This window comes from Lithobates pipiens, unplaced genomic scaffold (assembly GCF_037356315.1).
Source record: "Lithobates pipiens isolate NorthernLeopardFrog02 unplaced genomic scaffold, aLitPip1_a1.2 Scaffold_16, whole genome shotgun sequence".
In the NCBI taxonomy this organism is placed as follows: Eukaryota; Metazoa; Chordata; class Amphibia; order Anura; family Ranidae; genus Lithobates; species Lithobates pipiens.
The window spans coordinates 23,742,390-23,762,653 of record NW_027507748.1 but is presented as its reverse complement, the minus strand read 5'-3'; positions in this window follow the sequence as shown (position 1 = coordinate 23,762,653).

Here is a 20,264-nt window from a genome sequence, read left to right as displayed (position 1 = left end):
GTCTACTGTCCTCCACAAGGAAGGACCTTACCCTGATCCTCCGGGATGTTAGGCTCCAGACGGGGACTGAGGTACCATACATGGCCCATCTAGCCGAAGCCGGACGACCGCCTTTCTCCGGGAGGTCTGCCGAAACAGACCCACCCAGGTACTAGGGTAGGGGCTCCCCCGAAGGAAGACCCCCCAAAAGAGAGGGCGAACCAAGCCAGAAGGCCTATGTCCACCCTCCCACAAGACTTTCAGGGTTGGCCCGAGGACCGACACCCTACTCGCCAAACGTGCAGGTGACAACATAAAACGTGACAAACCACACAGAAATAAAATAAATAAGTAAAGTGTGGAAGGGATAGTGAAGAGGGAGAGTGAAAAGGTGGCCATTGTGTAACACAATGACCAGGCCAGCCAGCTTCAGTAGAAGAAATTTTCTATTGAAAAAGCCCATGGCGTGCAAACACACCCAAAAAACTTCCACCCGGTGCATAAAAAAAGTGCACACACATAAAGAGTGACACACTAAAAAGTGCAGACGGGTGTCTGATGTCCTCCAAAAGAAGGACCATACCCTGATCCCCCGGGGCGTTAGGCTCCAGACAGGGACTGAGGTACCAGACTCAACACAGTGGTCCCCGGACGAAACCGGAAGACCTCCTTTCCCCGGGAGGACTGCCGAAACAGAACCTCCTAGGTACTTGGTACTATGGGGGCTTCCCCGAAGGTAGGCCCCCCTCATGGAGATTGGACCAAGCCAAAAGGCCTATGTCCGCTCTCCCAGAGACTTTCAGGATTTGTCCGAGGACCGACACCCTACTCATCAAACGTGCAGTGACAGACTGTGACAAGACACACACGAATAAAAATAAATAAAAAGTGAGGAAGGGATAGTGAAGAGGAGAGTGAAAAGTGGCCATTGTGCAATACAATGACCGGCCCTCCGGCCAGGAATCAAAAATTCCTCTGGTCCTAGCCAAAAGGTTCAGGTTCAGAAGCTTCAGTAGAAGAAATGCTGCACTTTCATATAGCAACACTGCTACTCAATGGCCTGCGAGACAGCTATTAGACACCCGAGACAGATGCTTGTCTGGATGATGAACTATGGGAGAGGAAGTAAAATATTTTCATATACAGTAAAGCAGCACTGCTACTCCATGGTCTCCAAGATAGCTATGAGACATTTGTAACAGCACTTGATTCTCATCCTGATGATGAGCTATGGGAGAAGAAATACAAGACTTTCATATCATGTCATGTGCTGGAACTGGAGAGAGTCCAGAGAAGAGCAACAAAGTGGAGGACCTCAGCTATGGGCAAAGGCTACAAGCATTGAACTTGAGAGGAGAGGAGATGCTTGAGAGGGGACATGATAGTAATGTACAAATACCGTACTAGCGACCAGTGGCAGCTGGTGGTACCCCCCCCCTCCCCCCCCCAGTCGGCTTAACTCAACCACGAGCGGCTTCCCCTGCTCGGCTGCTTCCGTCTCCTCCCTCCTCCTCGGTGGCCAATAAGAACGCTTCTCCTTTTAGCCAATTGGGAAACGCGTCTCACACCTGCGCTTCCTGATTGGCAGAGAGGCGAGCCCACCCTATTTTGAAGCCTGTTAGAGCCTCTGGCTCTAATCAGGTGCATACAAAAAAAACAGCCACTGTAATTCATGCGCCTGGTGTCTTGAAAGGAGCCGGACGCATGGATAGGGGATGTCGGAGGCAATGGAAAGGGGAGGTGGCACCCTTGAAGCAGAGTTCCACCCACATTTTTCACTCCTTGCCATGAAGCACTAATGTGCATCCTGCATCTGAAATAGCAGGTGCAGCACTGCAGGGGTGCCGATGCTCGTGATCGGCAGTTGAGATGACCGCTGGCCATGAGGGATCTCGGGCACGAGAGGCAGAACAGGGACATGTGTGTGTAAACACACCAATCCCCGTTCTGTTCCCTGAGGAGAGACAGATTGTGAGTTCCTAATAGCTAGGAACCACGATCTGTCATCTCCTTTAGTCAGTCTCCTCCCCCTACAGTTATAAACACACACAGGGAACACTGTTATCCCCTTGATCGGCCCCTAGTGTTAACCCCTTCCCTGCCAGTGTCATTTTTACAGTAATCAGTGTATTGTTATAGCACTAGTCGCTGTATAAATGCCAATGACCCCAAAAATGTGTCAAAAGTGTCTGATGTGTCCGCCATAATGCCGCAGTCCCAATAAAAAAAATGCGGATCGCTGCCATTACTAATAAAAAAAAAATAATAATAAAAATGCTATAAATCTATCCCATATTTTGTAGATGCTATAATTTTTGCGCAAACCAATCAATATACGCTTATTGCAATTTTTTTACCAAAAATATGTAGAAGAATACATATCGGTCTAAATTAAGAAAAATATTTGCTTTTAAAAAAAAAAAATTTGGATATTTATTATAGCAAAAAGTACAAAACATTGCGTTTTTTTCAAAATTGTCGCTCTCTTTTTGTTTATAGCGCAAAAAATAAAAACCGCAGAGGCGATCAAATACCACCAAAAGAAATCTCTATTTGTGGGAAAAAAAGGACGTCAATTTTTTTTTTGGTGCAGCGTCGCGTGACCGCAGCGGGAGCCAATGGCTGCGCTGCTATCAATCTATCCAATCAAGTGCAGAGAACCCCAGGGAGAGGGACGGCACATCCCCGCTGTTGGAAATTCCAGGGCTCAGGTAAGTAAGATGGGGGTGTTTTTTCACTTTAATGCATAGGATACATTAAGGTGAAAAAACGTAAGGGTCTACAACCCCTTAATATGTAGCAATAAACACATGAATGTTTTGTGCAAATAAAAAAAACAGATCACCTAAAGGCAAACAAAAGAATTTGGAAAGCTAGAATCGATCAGCAAAAGAGACAAGGTAACCTTGTGTGCTGAGGGTGCTATCACTATGTACTCCTGGAATGCTGACCAAGCTGATGGCTTTAGATAAAACACAATGTAAATGTGAAAGGCGTTAACCCCTTCCCTCCCCTGCCTGTACACCTGTGTGCTTTCTACAGTTTTATTCAATAAAGGCTTTTCGTATCTCGTTGCCGGGAGTGCAACATCTGGATTTCTTTTCTCTTGAATGCTGACAGAGCTGTTGCCATCAGCTGTTGGTCAAGGGTCCTTAAAGGGAGCCATCGTGATTGTTCTCCCGATCCTATGACCACTGCGAAAGCCAATCACAGCAATTACATAATAAAGAAGCCGAGCCACCTCCCGGCCATTAAAGCCCCCTTAAAGGGCCAACAGCTGGAAATGTTAAAGGGTTTAACAACAAGGGGCCAAAAATGTTAAAGAAGAAATAAAAAACTGTTTATGTAACTGGGAGTGTAATTGGCTCCCATAGCCGTCCCTTGTATCTGTAACTAAAATGAATTAAGAATGTAAAATTTTGAGGGGCTTACAATGTGTAGGGACAGTGTCAAAAAATAAATAAATAAAAAAGTAAAATAAATAAGAAAAAAATAAATGTTTAAACGCGCCCGTCCCGCGGAGCTCGCGTGCAGAAGCGAACGCATACGTGAGTAGCGCCCGCATATGAAAACGGTGTGTTCAAACCACACATGTGAGGTATCGCCGCGATCGGTAGAGCAAGAGCAATCATTCTCACCCTGGACCTCCTCTGTAACTCAAAACATGCAACCTGTAGAATTTTTTTAAATGTGGCCTATGGATATTTTTAAGGGTTAAAGTTTGTCATCATTCCACGAGCGGGCGCAATTTTGAAGCGTGACATGTTGGGTATCAATTTATTCGGCGTAACATTATCTTTCACAATATAAAAAAAATTGGGCTAACTTTACTGTTGTCTTATTTTTTAATTCAAAAAAGTGTAGCCTCTTATTCTAGGCTTACCTATAGTTACAACGAGGGAGGGAGGGTTTAAAACCACTTTAAGGAGCCCTGAGAACCGAGTGATTGGTGTGTTTGATCACTCGGTACTTAGTAGAGCTGCACGATTAATGGTTAAAAATTGTTATCGCTATTTTTTCCCGTTGCGAATTTGACAAAAGTATTTCCTGATTCTTCCTATGCAGAGAACTCTCTCTGCTCTGCTGAAGCCACAGCCGTCAAAAGAAAGGAAGAAAAAAAAAAACAGGCAGTCTGCCAAGAATCACAACATTCTTTAGCAGTGGAACTAAAGCCCCATTCACACTATCAGATTTTCTGCAGATTTTTTCCTTCAGATTTACCAAAGCCATATAATATGAGGTCAAACCTTAGGAGTTTCAATTTGTATGCGATAAGGTAGGCCCTTGCACTACAGGGTTTTGGTAAATCTGAAGACAAAAATCAGCAGAAAATCTGATAGTGTGTATGGGGCTTAAGTCTAAACATTGTAATGCCCCATACACACGGTCGGAAATTCAGACGGAAAAAGTCCAATCGCACTTTAAAATCATTTATTTTTTATTTTTTGCTAGAAAATTACTTCGAACCCCCAAACACTATATGTATGTATGTATATATATATATATATATATATATATATATATATATATATTTTTTTTTTTTTTTTTTTTTTTTATTAGAGACCCTAGAGAATAAAATGGTGGTTATTGCAATATTTTATGTTGCACTGTATTTGTGCAGCAGTCTTTCAAATGCAATTTTGTTTGGAAAAAATTACTTCACTGAATTAAAAAAACAAAAATGACCAGTAAAGTTAGCCCAATTTTTTTTTTTTTTGTATAATGTGAAAGACTTTATGCCACGAGAATCGTGATCTTTATTCTAAGCATAAAAATTGGGATTCTCATTTTGGCCAGAATCGTGCAGCTCTAGTACTTAGTGTTAGAGCCGGTGGGGTACCGATGTTGCATCCCCCTAGGTAAGTATGATTCAGAAAAAACAAACAATCCCCATACTTCACTTAACCACTTGACCACTGGGCACTTAAACACCCTTAATAACCAGACCAATTTTCAGCTTTCGGTGCTCTCGCATTTTGAATGACAATTACTCAGTCATGCAACACTGGACCTATATGAAATTTTTGTCCTTTTTTCACACAAATAGAGCTTTCTTTTGGTGGTATTTAATCACCACTGGGTTTTTTATTTTTTGTGCTATAAAAGAAAAAATACCGAAAATTCTGTAAAAAAACTAATTTTTCTTTGTTTCTGTTAGAAAATTTAGCAGATTAGTAATTTTTTCTTCATAAATTTTGGCCAAAATTTATACTACCGTGTTTCCCCGAAAGTAAGACACCCCCGATTGTAAGACGTATCGGGAGTTTCAGAGGGGTCGGCTAATATAAGCCGTACCCCGAAAGTAAGACGTATGTCTTACTTTCGGGGAAACACGGGGGTATTGCTGCCTCCAGTGGCGTACTAAGAGTGGGACGGGGGGTGCGGTCCGCACCGGGTGCCACACCCTGGGGGGGTGCCAGGCCAGCGCCCTCCCCCTCCGACTGAAGAGACAGCGCCGTTCTGATCAGTCTCGGGCAGCAGCTGTTACTCACAGCCGAGCAGAGTGAAGCCGCCTCCCCCTCCTCTTGTATGGCTACACAGTGCTGTCCATAAAGGAGAAGGAGGGGGAGGCGGCTTCACTGAAGCCGCCTCCCCCTCCTCCTCCTCCTCCTCCATACACAGCACTGTGTAGCCATACAAGAGGATGGGGAGGTGGCTTCACTCTGCTCGGCTGTGAGTGACAGCTGCTGCCCGAGACTGATCAGAACGGCGCGACGCAACCACAGAGAAGGGGATTATTGCGCCAGGTCCCGGATCACTGACGACAGGTGTCACTGGCTCTGTGTCCTCCCGGTACAGGTCAGTGCTGATACAGAGAGAGACCAAGGAGGGGGAGGGGGAGGGGGGGTGTGAAGAGATTCTCTGCAGCTCTTACGGTATTACCGGTATGTAACCGCAAGATGCATCTGAGGAGGACTACAAGTCCCAACATACCGGGCTGTGTGGGCTTACAGTTCTCCTCTGCTGAGCATAGCAGCTTTGTATGCTTGGACTTGTAGTCCTCCATAGTGCAGCCTTGCATGCTGGGACTTGTAGTCCTCTGTAATGCAGTGCAGCCTTGCTTGCTGGGACTTGTAGTGAGGTGTTTTTACATTTTAAGGTGGGGGGGGGGTGCCAGGCATAGGATGTTAATTTTATGGTTAAAACAAAAAATTCGAAAAAATTTTTCCAATATAAGACATACCCCGAAAGTAAGACATAGTGGGGCTTTTGGGGATAAAAAGAAAGTAAGACACTGTCTTACTTTCGGGGAAACACGGTACTACATATCTTTGGTAAAAATAAGTACAAATTGGTGGATATTATTTGGTCTTTGTGAAAGTTATAGAGTCCACAAGCTATGGTGCCAATATCTGAAAATTGATCACACCTGAAGTACTGACGACCTATTTCAATTCTTGAGACCCCAACATGCCAGAAAAGTACAAATACCCCCCAAATGACCCCTTTTTGGAAAGAAGACATTCCAAGGTATTTAGTAAGAGGCATGATGAGTTTTTTGAAGTTGTCATTTTTTCCCACAATTCTTTGCAAAATCAAGATTCTTTTTACTTTTTTTTTTTTTTTCACAAAATTGTCATATTATCAAGTTATTTCTCACACACAGCATATGCATACCACAAATTACACCCCAAAACACATTCTGCTATTACTCCCGAGTATGGTGATACCACATGTGTGAGACTTTTACACAGCGTGGCCACATACAGAGGCCCAACATGCATGGAGCGCCATCAGGTGTTCTGGAGCACCCAGGACAATTCTGACATTTCTCTCCTACATGTAAAAATCATCATTTATTTGCTAGAAAATTACATAGAACTCCAAAACATTATATATGTTTTTTTAGCAAACACCCTGGAGAATACAATGGTGGTCTTTGCAACTTTTTATCTCGCACGGTATTTGCGCAGTAATTTTTCGAATGCTTTTTTTTGGAAAAAAAACTGTTTTGTGCTTAAAAAAAAAAAAACACAGTAAAGTTAGCCCAATTTTTGCATAATGTGAAAGATGAAGTTACGCTGAGTAAATAGATACCTAATATGTCACTCTTCAAAATTGCACACGCTCGTGGAATGGCGGCAAACGTCGCTACTTAAAAATCCCCATAGGCGACGATTTACATTTTTTTTACTGGTTATATGTTTTGAGTTACAGAGGAGGTCTAGGGCTAGAATTATTTCTCTCGCTCTAACGTTCGCAGCGATACCTCACATGTGTGGTTTGAACACCGTTTTCATATGTGGGCGGGACTTACGCATGCGTTCGCTTCTGCATGCGAGCACATGGGGACAGGGGCGCTTTTAAAAAAACATTTTTTTTTATTGTTCATTTTACTTTATTTATTTTAGTTTGACATTTTTTTCCCCAAAAATAATTTTTTTGATCACTTTTATTCCTATTACAAGGAATGTAAACATCCCTTGTAATAGGAATATGGCATGACAGGTCCTCTTTACAGTGAGATGTGGGGTCAATAAGACCCACATCTCACCTCTAAGCTGGGAAGCCTGAAAAAAAAAAAAGATTCTGGCTTTGATCGTATTAGCGATTCGGTAGAAGCACCGGAGGGCGGAGGGCGGCGGGAGATGTCTATGGCTGGGTATTGCAGGGTATCACCGACTATGGCTGGGTATCTCAGAGCATGGTGTTGCAGAGTACTGCGTTGCAGAGCATTGCAGGGTATTGGCGGGTGTTGCAGAGCATTGCAGAGTGTTGCAGGGTATTGGCGGGTGTTGCAGAGCATTGCAGAGTGTTGCAGGGTATCGGCGGGGGTTGCAGAGCATTGCAGAGTGTTGCAGGGTATCGGCGGGGGTTGCAGAGCATTGCAGAGTGTTGCAGGGTATCGGCGGGGGTTGCAGAGCATTGCAGAGTGTTGCAGGGTATTGGCGGGTGTTGCAGAGTGTTGCAGAGTGTTGCAGGGTATTGCAGAGCGTTGCGGAGTGTTGCAGGGCATTGCGGAGTGTTGCAGGGCATTGCGGAGTGTTGCAGGGCATTGCGGAGTGTTGCAGGGCAATTCAGAGTGTTGCAGGGCAATGCAGAGTGTTGCAGGGCAATGCAGAGTGTTGCAGGGCATTGCAGAGTATTTGCAGGGCATTGCAGAGTATTTGCAGGGAATTGCAGAGTAATGCAGAGTATTTGCAGGGAATTGCAGAGTAATGCAGAGTATTTGCAGGGAATTGAGGGGTTAATTTTCGGTGAGCAGCGATGTGGGCACTGCAGATGCAGCCCACATCGCTGCTGACACCGATCTCTTCCCCCTCCGCTGTACCGATCGGTACAGAGAGGGGAGGGAGGAACCGGCGTCATAACATGACGCCGGCTTGTTTACAAGTGATCACTCCGTCATTTGACGGAGCGATCACGTGGTAAACGGCCGCGATGCGCCGGGTCCACTGGACCCAGCGGTCACGGATGCTCTCGTGTGCGCGCCCCAGGGGGCGCGCGAGAGCAGAATTCTGGGAGGCCGTTAATTAACGGCCTCTCAGAGTTAAACAACCGCCCTGAAGCCGTTAATCGGGAATGGGCGGTTGTTAAGTGGTTAAAGTGGTTGCAAACCCTCCCTAGTGACTTTTTACTATAGGTAAGCCTAGAATAAGGCTTACCTATAGTTAGTGGAAATATCTCCTAAACGTGCGGCGTCTAGGAGATATTTCCCTTGTAGTGCGCTGATGATGTAATCGGCGCATGCGCTGTGAAGAAACGGACCCCAGTGCCATTTCTTCCCCCAGCGTGTGCCGTTACTGACAGCCCTCGCGCAGGAGTGACATCATAGCCCCCAATTTTTTGAGATGTGAATGAGGGACACCTATCAGCAAAAGTATTCATGCATAGGACACACCCCTTGCCACACCACCTTAAAGGAGAATTGTACAAAAAAACAAGATGGGTTAAACCCAAAAGTTATTTTTTTACCTCTACTATTCCTTTATATTGGCTTTTGGAATTTACAAATGCGGCCATTTAGAAATCAGATGAAAGGTTTAGCGCTGGGAAACACTTTTTGATAGATAAAAAGTGCATTTTATTATCAACTCTAAAGATCAGACCAAAATGAGGAACGAATGAGGGACAGAGGTATATTACTCCAAATCGGGGACAGTTGGGAGCTATGGTGACATCACGCAACTCCGGCCAGTCACAGAGCCGGAGTCTGCAGCCCCCAGAAGGAAGAGGGGCCACAAGATGGACGCGGCCTGCACAGGGGACAGCGATGGATTAGTTTGCAGGTAAGTGTCACATAATGGGCTAGTATGCGATGCATACTAGCCTATTATGCTTATTAATCTGCAGGCTTTGCAGGGAGCAAAAGAGGAAGTAAAACCCGACCGGCGCATGCCGATGTACGTCGGCAGAATGGCACAGGCAGGCAAATGGGCGTACCTGCACATCCCTTTAAATTTGCCGCCCTGCCATTGGAATCCACGTGAGTCCGGTCGCGGGTCCCGCGGACTCGATCGCTGCGGGCATACTCGCAGTCATCTCACGGGGCGGCTGAACTAGGAGATGCCGTTGTAAAAAGCATCTCCCAGTTCTGCCTAGCAACAAGTGACGCTGATCTCTGCTCCATGTGATTGGAGCAGAGATCAGTGTTCACTAAAAGAAAACCCAGCCCCCAACAGTTAGTAACATACCCCTAGGAACACTGCCACCCACTGGTTAACCCCTTCACTGCCAGTGTCATTTACACAGGAATCACTGCATTTATATAGCAGTGATTGCTGTATAAATGACAATGGTCCCAAAAATGTGTCAAAAATGTCCGATGTGTCCACCATAATGTCGCAGTCCCAATAAAAATCACTGATCACTAGGGATGGCCGAACGGTTCACCGGACGATCGTTTCGCAGCGAATTTCGGCTGTTCGCCATCCGCCCGATCGGCGGACTATTGCCGCCGTTCGCCCGGCAGACTTCCGTGTTTACTGTGTAAAAGAACTTTGACCTATGATGACATATCCATCATGGGGTACAGGACAGCCAATTGAGACATTACAGCACATGGACACTTGAACATTTGCCCTAACTTATAAATAGACCCGATCCGGCGGCCATTTTACATTCACTATATGTCACTATAGGGAGAGGTTGCTGTGTGGAGCAGGGAGAGACTTCAGTGACCCAAATCGCTAGCTATTAGGTCCACAAAAGTTTTTTTAAGGACTGGTATCATGGTATAGGTGTTAGGTGTAGTTCAGGATATAGGTTTGAGGCACTGCTTTGCTAGTGATTGTTGCAGCAGCCTATCTTTTGTCAGTGTAGAGAGAGAGACAGGACGCTGTGTGCAGCAGGGACAGTCAGTTTAATCATTAGCTGTTACTATTAGGTCCACAAAAGTCCTTTTCAGGACTGGTATGTTAAAGTAGTACAGGATATAGTTTTGAGTGCTATTCAAGTTATTGTTCAAGCAGCCTGTGTTTTGTCAGTTTAAATAGGGACATGCAGGAAGCTGTGGGTGGCAGTGAGGGACAGTCAGTTTAATCAGTAGCTGTTACTATTAGGTCCACAAAGGTTCTTTTCAGGACTGTTATGGTAATAGGCTTGTACACGTATAATATTCTTTCTTCCAAATATAGAAAGAATATTATACTTGACTGCTGCCCTTCTGCTGCAGTAGTCCTTTATGCGTATAGGGACTGAGGTACAGTCTGCTAATCATTCACAACCTATTAGTTCCACAAAGGTCCTTATAAGGACTGGTAAGGTATAGGGTACTACAGTACATAGGGTTGAGTAAGGTACAGTCTGCTATTCCTTAATGACTGGTATAGGTCCACAATATATAGGGTTGAGGTGCACTACTGCTGCCCTATACTGTAGCAGTCCTTTATCAGTATAGAGACTGAGGTACAGTCTGCTAATCATTCACAACCTACTAGTTCCACAAAGGTCCTTATAAGGACTGGTAAGGTATAGGGTACTACAGTACATAGGGTTGAGTGAGGAACAGTCTGCTATTCCTTAATGACTGGTATAGGTCCACAATATATAGGGTTGAGGTGCACTACTGCTGACTGCTGCCCTTCTGCTGCAGTAGTCCTTTATCAGTATAGGGACTGAGGTACAGTCTGCTAATCATTCATCACAACCTACTAGTTCCACAAAGGTCCTTATAAGGATTGGTAAGGTATAGGGTACTACAGTACATAGGGTTGAGTGAGGTACAGTCTGCTATTCCTTAAGGACTGGTATAGGTCCACAATATATAGGGTTGAGGTACACTACTACTGACTGCTGCCCCTCTGCTGCAGTAGTCCTTTATCAGTATAGGGACTGAGGTACAGTCTGATAATCATTCACAACCTACTAGTTCCACAAAGGTCCTTATAAGGACTGGTAAGGTATAGGGTACTACAGTACATAGGGTTGAGTGAGGTACAGTCTGCTATTCCTTAAGGACTGGTATAGGTCCACAATATATAGGGTTGAGGTGCACTACTGCTGACTGCTGCCCTTCTGCTGCAGTAGTCCTTTATCAGTATAGGGACTGAGGTACAGTCTGCTAATCATTCACAACCTACTAGTTCCACAAAGGTCCTTATAAGGACTGGTAAGGTATAGGGTACTACAGTACATAGGGTTGAGTGAGGTACAGTCTGCTATTCCTTAAGGACTGGTATAGGTCCACAATATATAGGGTTGAGGTGCACTACTGCTGACTGCTGCCCTATTCTGCAGCAGTCCTTTATCAGTATAGGGACTGAGAGTTTTGTCACAGGGTCATTTAAAAAATGACAGACAGAGGAAGAGGCAGGCCCTTCCGCAGGGGTGGTAGGGGTAGGGCAGGAGCAACAGGCTTGAGCCAAAGTGGGAAGTTGCAGAAGGTGCGTTCAATTCATTTAAAGGACGCACCAGATTTGGTTGAGTGGCTCACTCAGCCTTACTCTTCTGCACCCTCCTCATCCTCTCGATCTGCACCCTCTTCTTCACTCTCTGCTATGTGCACCCCCAAAGACACTACCACCAACAACACCACCACCACCACATACCTTCCGCTTGAGTCACAGGAATTATTTTCCGATCCATATCAAGACATTTCTGATGCGCAGCCACTCTTGGCATTGGATCAGGAAGAGGAGGTAGCAACAACCGCCACTTAGCAGTCTGACGACAGTACTCAGATCAGCCCAAGGAGGAGGTTGGTCCCCGGTGTTGCTGCCTACTCCGAGATCTCTACTTATAGCGGTGGGGAGGTGACGTCGATGATGACGTGTCTAGTGATGTCACGTGGGTGCCCACAAGAGAGGAAGAGGAGGGGAGTTCAGAGGGAGATATGGACCAGCAGATAGGGAGGAGAAGCAGGAATAACTTACATTGCACAGGAGGGACAAAGCAGACTAAAAATGTATCAGGAGCGAGTCATCGACCATGTACGGTCACATCTGGCGCTCCCAAGACGCCGGCACATGGCTCCGCAGTGTGGGCTTTTTTTAACGTGTCCGCTGCTGACAATAGCGTTGCCATCTGCAATCTTTGCAGTCAACGCATTAGTCGCAGTAACCCCAACACTCACCTAGGGACGACCGCCTTAAGAAGGCACATGAGCAGCCATCACCGAGCCGAGTGGGAGCAACGGAACACACAAAGCCACACTCCAGGCTCTCACCGTCCAGCCTCGTCTTCTACTTCTCCTTCTCCTCTCTCCTCACAATTGTCCTTCACTCCACCTTCCATCACGCCAAGCTCACGTTTTTCTGCAAAATGGCAGGCTTCCGTGGGCCTAATGTTCGAGCATAAAAAAATGATGACGCCGGATAACCCTCTTGCCCAAAGGTTGATGGCTGGCTTGTCAGAACTGATAGCCCGCCAACTACTGCCATATAAACTGGTGGACTCGGAGGCCTTTCGAAAATTTGTGGCCATTGAAACACCACAATGGAAGGTCCCAGGAAGGAAGTGTTTCTCACAGAAGGGCATCCCAGAGCTATATGGCCATGTTCAGCGGCAAGTGAATGTATCTCTGGCACACAGTGTCGGTGCCAAGATACATCTGACCACAGACACGTGGTCTAGCAAACATGGGCAGGGAAGGTATATCACTTTTACTGCCCACTGGGTGAACCTTCTGACGGCCGTCAAGCATGTAACCCGTGGCACCCGTGTAGATTTGGTTTTACCGCCACGGATTGCATGCAGGCCTGGCATGCAGGCCTGGCTCTTCTTCTCCTCCTCCTCCTACTCCATCCTCCTCCCTCTCCTCCTCAGCTGACTCCTCCTTTTCCGCTGCTAGCGTCTCTTCAAGCTCCCCAGAACCTATTCGACACGCCATGTGAGACGTTGCCATGCCTTGCTGCGTCTGCTGTGCCTGGAAGCCAAGAGCCACACTGGCCCGGCACTCCTTTCAGCTTTGCGTTCACAGGCAGATCAGTGGCTAACACCGCTCAATTTGACAGTTGGTAAAGTGGTGTGTGACAACGGTGCCAATCTGCTTAGCGCATTGAAACAGGGCAAAATTACGCACGTGCCATGCATGGCACATGTCTTAAACTTGGTCGTGCAGCGATTCCTTGTCAAATACCCTGGGGTCCAGGACATCTTGCGGCAGGCAAGGAAAATCTCGGCCCATTTCAGAAGATCTTACACGGCCATGGCTCGCCTTGCTGACATTCAGCGGCAACACAATCTGCCGGTCAGTAGTCTTATTTGCGATTGCCCGACGCGATGGAACTCAACCTTCTATATGCTTGATAGGCTGCTCCAGCAAAAACGTGCAGTGAACGTCTACCTGTATGAACTCTGCGGCAGAACAGGTTCTGGGGAGCTGGGGTTTTTTTCACCGCACCAGTGGCTGCTCATGCGCGACGCATGCAGACTTCTGCGGCCATTTGAGGAGATCACCAAACTGGTCAGTCGCAGCCACGGCACCATCAGTGACATGGTACCTTATGCCTTCTTTATGGAGTGTGCATTGCATCGTGTCATTGATCAAGCTGTGGAGGAGCAGGAGCGGAAAGATGAGGAATTCGCAATGCTGGATGAATTCCCAGGGGGGCTACTCTATCTGAGACAAGTGAACAACAGGAGTCTGAAGAGGAGTCAGAGGAGGATGGTGCCGGGGCGGATAAGGAGGAGCAAGAAGAGCATGCTTTAAACCTTTCTGGGATCCCTGTTGTTGTGCGTGGATGGGGAGAGGAGAATGAAGAGGACGACATTATCCTGGATGATGAGCAGGAGCCAGGCCACCACACCGCTTCCAGTTTAGTGCAAATGGGGGCCTTCATGCTCCAGTGTTTTAATAGGGACCCCCGTATAAAAAGCATAAGGGTCAAGGACCAGTACTGGGTGGCAACGTACTTAGACCCCCGGTACAAACACAAAATGGTGAAAATGTTACCGCCATCACAGAGGGCTGTCAGAATGGAGCACTTCCAGGCCTTGCTTCGAGAAATGCTGCATTCTGCTTTTGCTTGCGCTGGCAGAGGAGCAATTCCCACTCCCAGAGAAGGAGTTGCGGGTACCAATCCAACAGCGCCTGCAAGAAGAGGCCGGTTTGAAGATGTGTTGGTGACTTCGGATATGAGGTCATTCTTTCAGCCGACCCATCGACAGGTGTCATCCGGATCCATCATCAGGGAACGCCTAGACCGTCAGGTGTCCGACTACATCGGGTTAACGGCCGATGTGGACGCTCTGAGGAGTGATGAACCCCTGGACTACTGGGTGGACAGGCTTGACCTCTGGCCAGAGCTTGCCCAATTTGCAATCGAACTGTTGGCTTGCCCCTCGTCCAGTGTCCTGTCCGAAAGGACGTTCAGCGCAGCAGGGGGAATCGTGACCGATAAGCGTACTCGCCTAGCTCACGACAGTGTTAACTACCTCACATTTCTAAAAATGAATGAGGCATGGATCTCGGAGGAATTCAACACATGTGACCAGTAGACCATGTATATGTCTATAAACAATTTTTTTAATCGAGCACACAGACCTTTCTTCATTTGGCTCACTTCCAAAAAAAGCACACCGTACTATATGCCCGTACCCTCCTGTTTGAAGAGGTTGAGCGGTGTCATATTTCTACTGGGGCTGCTTATTATGAGAGGCTCCCACCATCCCTGTGCTGTGCTGAATTCCTCCTGGGGCTGCTTATTATGAGGGGCTCCCACCATCCCTGTGCTGTGCTGACTTCCTCCTGGGGCTGTACCTCTGCTGTGCATATTATGAGGGGCTCCCACCATCCCTGTGCTATGCTCATTATGAGGGGCTCCCACCATCCCTGTGCTGTGCTGACCTCCTCCTGGGGCTGCTTATTATGAGGGGCTTCCACCATCCCTGTGCTATGCTGACATCCTCCTGGGGCTGCTTATTATGAGGGGCTCCCACCATACCTGTGCTGTGCTAACTTCCTCCTGGGGCTGGCTGCTTATTATGAGGGGCTCCCACCATCCCTGTGCTATGCTGACATCCTCCTGGGGCTGCTTATTATGAGGGGCTCCCACAATCCCTGTGCTGTGCTGACTTCCTCCTGGGGCTGTACCTCTGCTGTGCATATTATGAGGGGCTCCCACCATCCCTGTGCTATGCTCATTATGAGGGGCTCCCACCATCCCTGTGCTATGCTCATTATGATGGGATCCCACCATCCCTGTGCTATGCTGACTTCCTCCTGGGGCTGCTTACGGTGCAGGTGTCAGTGCTGTATATCACGGTGCTGGTGTCAGTGCTGTATATCACGGTGCTGGTGTGAGTACTTTATGTCACGCTGCTGATGTCAGTGCTCTCTATCACGGTGCTGGTGTCAGTGCTGTATATCATGGTGCTGGTGTCAGTGCTTTATGTCACGCTGCTGATTTCAGTGCTCTATATCACGGTGCTGGTGTCAGATCACTCTATCACGGTGCAGGTGTCATTGCTGTATGTCACGCTGCTGATGTCAGTGCTCTCTATCACAGTGCTGCTGTCAGTGCTGTATATCATGGTGCTGGTGTTAGTGCTTTATGTCACGCTGCTTATGTCAGTGCTCTCTATCACGGTGCTGGTGTCAGATCACTCTATCACGGTGCAGGTGTCATTGCTGTATGTCACGCTGCTGATGTCAGTGCTCTCTATCACGGTGCTGCTGTCAGTGCTGTATATCACGGTGCTGGTGTCAGTGCTTTATGTCACGCTGCTGATGTCAGTGCTCTCTATCACGGTGCTGGTGTCAGATCACTCTATCACAGTGCAGGTGTCATTGCTGTATGTCACGCTGCTGGTGATCATCTCCTGCACCCTCTTCTTTGCCTACCCTGACCTTCCCTCTCCTCCATTGCCTTCATGCGCTCCACAGTCCTTAATTGTCACAACAATTTCACATATAAAAAAAGAATGCTTGTAGTTGTCGATCCCAGATTCACCTCATACATATGTTATGTCATTGGCCATGTGGTAGGACTATGTTTGCACAGCTATTAATTATTTTGTGGCTGCAAATTTGACCTGTAGGTTCGCGAAGTTCGCCTCCCATTTCAAGTTAATGGGGCCCGCCGCGAACGTTACGGTTCACGAACAATCGGCTGCGTTCGCGGTCTGCGTTCGCGAAACGTCCCGTCGGAAGTTCGTCCATCACTACTCTCCAGTCCCAGCCTGAAAAGATCGAAAAAATTTTATTAGAAAGTTGCATTTTTTTATTTTCACGGACATTATAGTTATAAGTTAATAGTTATAGTTATAGTTATAATTAATATAAGGCCCGGGTTTATTTTAGGGGAAACAAGATATATATATATATCCTGTTTCCCCTAAAATAAGCCCGGGCCTTATATTAATATTGTCAGTAAAAAGCTCCATGCCCACTATCAGATTTTAATACACAATTGTTCTGCCCCTGTTTAACAAAGGCATGTAATTACAATTCTTGATATAATGTTGAACAGCAGGGCCTGTTACTGTGAGGGTTTACAGTGTTCTGGCACCAGCAACACCTAAGGCCCAATTTTCTGCAGAGAATTTAGGGCAGCCCATATAGTATATATACTTCTGTTCAGAGCATATAGGGCCTGAGGGGCCCCCCATGCCCTTTTGTTTTTAAATTTGGGTGCGAGGTTGCCCTTAATATCCATACCAGACCCAAAGAGCCGTGTAATGGGCTGGGGGGGGGGGGAGACCATGCTGTTTTTTCTCAATAATTTCATGTATATTCCCGGGACCCGACAATACATTAGAGCCGCAAGCAGTTTTAACTGCCCTTTTTTCCTTTAGAAATGTAATTTTGCTGTGGTATTGTTCTAAACATGGGAAAACTGCGCCACTTTACAGGCATACTATAAACACCCTCTAGGCACGATATTTAAAGGAATATTTCATTTATATTGTTTCACTTTAAGAATTCTTAAAATCACTGCTCAGTCAGTTTTTAAAACTTTTTTTTTGCATTGATACATGTCCCCTGGGGCAGGACCCGGGTCCCCAAACACTTTTTAGGGCAAAAACTTGCATACAAGCCTTTAAAATTAGTACTTTTGATTTTTCACGTTCGTGTCCCATAGACTTCAACAGTGTTCATGTGTTCGCACAAACTTTTATGCATGTTCGGATGTTCTGGTGTGAATGGAACCAGGGGGGGGGGGGGGGGGGGGGTTCGGCTCATCCCTAGAAAAGACCATTCTCCATTAACCAGCCCTTTACGCTCTATCATTGTGGGAAAAGACCATTCTCTATCAACAAGCACTTTACGCTCTGTCATTGTGGGAAAAGACCATCCTCCATCAATGAGTGCTTTACGCTCTATCGTTGTGGGAAAAGACCATCCTTCATCAATGAGCACTTTATGCTCCTTAATTGTGGGAAAAGACCATCCTTCATCAACAAGCCCTTCATGCTCTATGATTGTGGGAAAAGACCATCCTTCATCAACAAGCGCTTCATGCTCTATGATTGTGGGAAAAGACCATCCTTCATCAATGAGTACTTTACGCTCTATCATTGTGGGAAAAGACCATCCTTCATCAACGAGCGTTTCACGCTCTTTCATTGTGGGAAAAGACCATCCTTCATCAATGAGCGATTTACGCTCTATCGTTGTGGGAAAAGACCATCCTTCATCAGTGAGTGCTTTACACTCTACCATTGTGGGAAAAGACCGTCCTTCATCAACAAGCACTTTGCGCTCTATCATTGTGGGAAAAGACCGTCCTTCATCAACGAGCGCTTTATGCTCTATCATTGTGGGAAAAGACCATTCTCCATCAACGAGCGCTTCACGCTCTATGATTGTGGGAAAAGACCATCCTTCATCAACGAGTACTTTATGCTCTATCATTGTAGGAAAAGACCATCCTTCATCAACAAGCGCTTCATGCTCTATGATTGTGGGAAAAGACCATCCTTCATCAACGAGTACTTTATGCTCTATCATTGTAGGAAAAGACCATCCTTCATCAACAAGCGCTTCATGCTCTATCATTGTGGGAAAAGACCATCCTTCATCAATGAGCGTTTCACGCTCTTTCATTGTGGGAAAAGACCATCCTTCATCAATGAGCGATTTACGCTCTATCGTTGTGGGAAAAGACCATCCTTCATCAGTGAGCGCTTTACACTCTATCATTGTGGGAAAATACCGTCCTTCATCAACAAGCACTTTGCGCTCTATCATTGTGGGAAAAGACCGTCCTTCATCAACGAGCGCTTTATGCTCTATCATTGTGGAAAAAGACCATTCTCCATCAACGAGCGCTTCACGCTCTATGATTGTGGGAAAAGACCATCCTTCATCAACGAGTACTTTATGCTCTATCATTGTAGGAAAAGACCATCCTTCATCAACAAGCGCTTCATGCTCTATGATTGTGGGAAAAGACCATCCTTCATCAACAAGCGCTTCATGCTCTATGATTGTGGGAAAAGATTATCCTTCATCAACAAGCGCTTCATGCTCTATGATTGTGGGAAAAGACCATCCTTCATCAACAAGCGCTTCATGCTCTATGATTGTGGGAAAAGACCATCCTTCATCAATGAGCACTTTACGCTCTATCATTGTGGGAAAGACCATGCTACATCAACGAGCGTTTCACGCTCTTTCATTGTGGAAAAAGGCCATCCTTCATCAGTGAGCGCTTTACACTCTATCATTGTGGGAAAAGATCCTCCTTCATCAACAAGCACTTTACGCTCTATCAATGTGGGAAAAGACCATACTTCATCAACAAGCGCTTTACGCTCTATCAATGTGGGAAAAGACCCTCCTTCATCAACGAGCACTTTACGCTCTATCAATGTGGGAAAAGACTTCATCAACGAGCGATTTGCGCTCTATCATTGTGGGAAAAGACCGTCCTTTATCAACGAGCACTTTACGCTCTATCATTGTGGGAAAAAACTGTCCTTCATCAACGAGCGCTTTGCGCTCTATCATTGTGGGAAAAGACCGCCTTCATCAACGAGCGCTTTACGCTCTATCAATGTGGGAAAAGACCATCCTTCATCAACGAGCGCTTTACGCTCTATCATTGTGGGAAAATTAAGTCCTTATTAGACTGTATATATATATATATATATATATATATATATATATATATATATATATATATATATATATATATTTTAACCGCTTCCTGACCAGCCGCTGCAGTTATACCGTGGAAGGTCTTCCCTGGGCGAGCCGTAGCAGCTGTACACCGGCTCTTTAACACGCTGTAGCAGGCGCGCATGCCCGCAGCGTGTCCCCAGAGCCGATGCGCGTGCGCCGTCAATCGCACGTGACAGAGGGAGACCCGGGATCTAACACACAAATCCCAGTTCTGTCAGGGTAGAGGAGATAGATTGTAGAGGCGATTCAGTTCGCATTGTGCGCTATACAAGTATTTCATTCATTCATTCATTCATTGTGTGTTCCTACTAAGTATGAACAACGATCTGTCTCCTCTTCTAGTCAGCCACATTCCTCCCACAGTTAGAACACACACAGGGAACACAGTTAACTCCTTGATCGCCCCCTAGTGTTAACCCCTTCCCTGCCATGACATTTATACAGTAATCAGTGGCTATTTTTAGCTCTGATCGCTGTATGAATGTCAATGGTCCCAAAAAAGTGTCAAAAGTGTCCGATCTGTCTGCCACAATGTCGCAGTCCCGCTAAAAATCGCAGATCGCCGCCATTATTAGTAAATAAAAATTAATAATAAAAATGCCATAAAACTATCCCCTATTTTGTAGACGATATAACTTTTGCGCAAACCAATCAATATACGCTTATTGCGATTTTTTTTTTTACCAAAAATATGTGGAAGAATACATATCGGCCTAAACTGAGAAAGAAATTTGTTATTTTGTATATTTTTGGGGATATTTATTTTAGCAAAAAT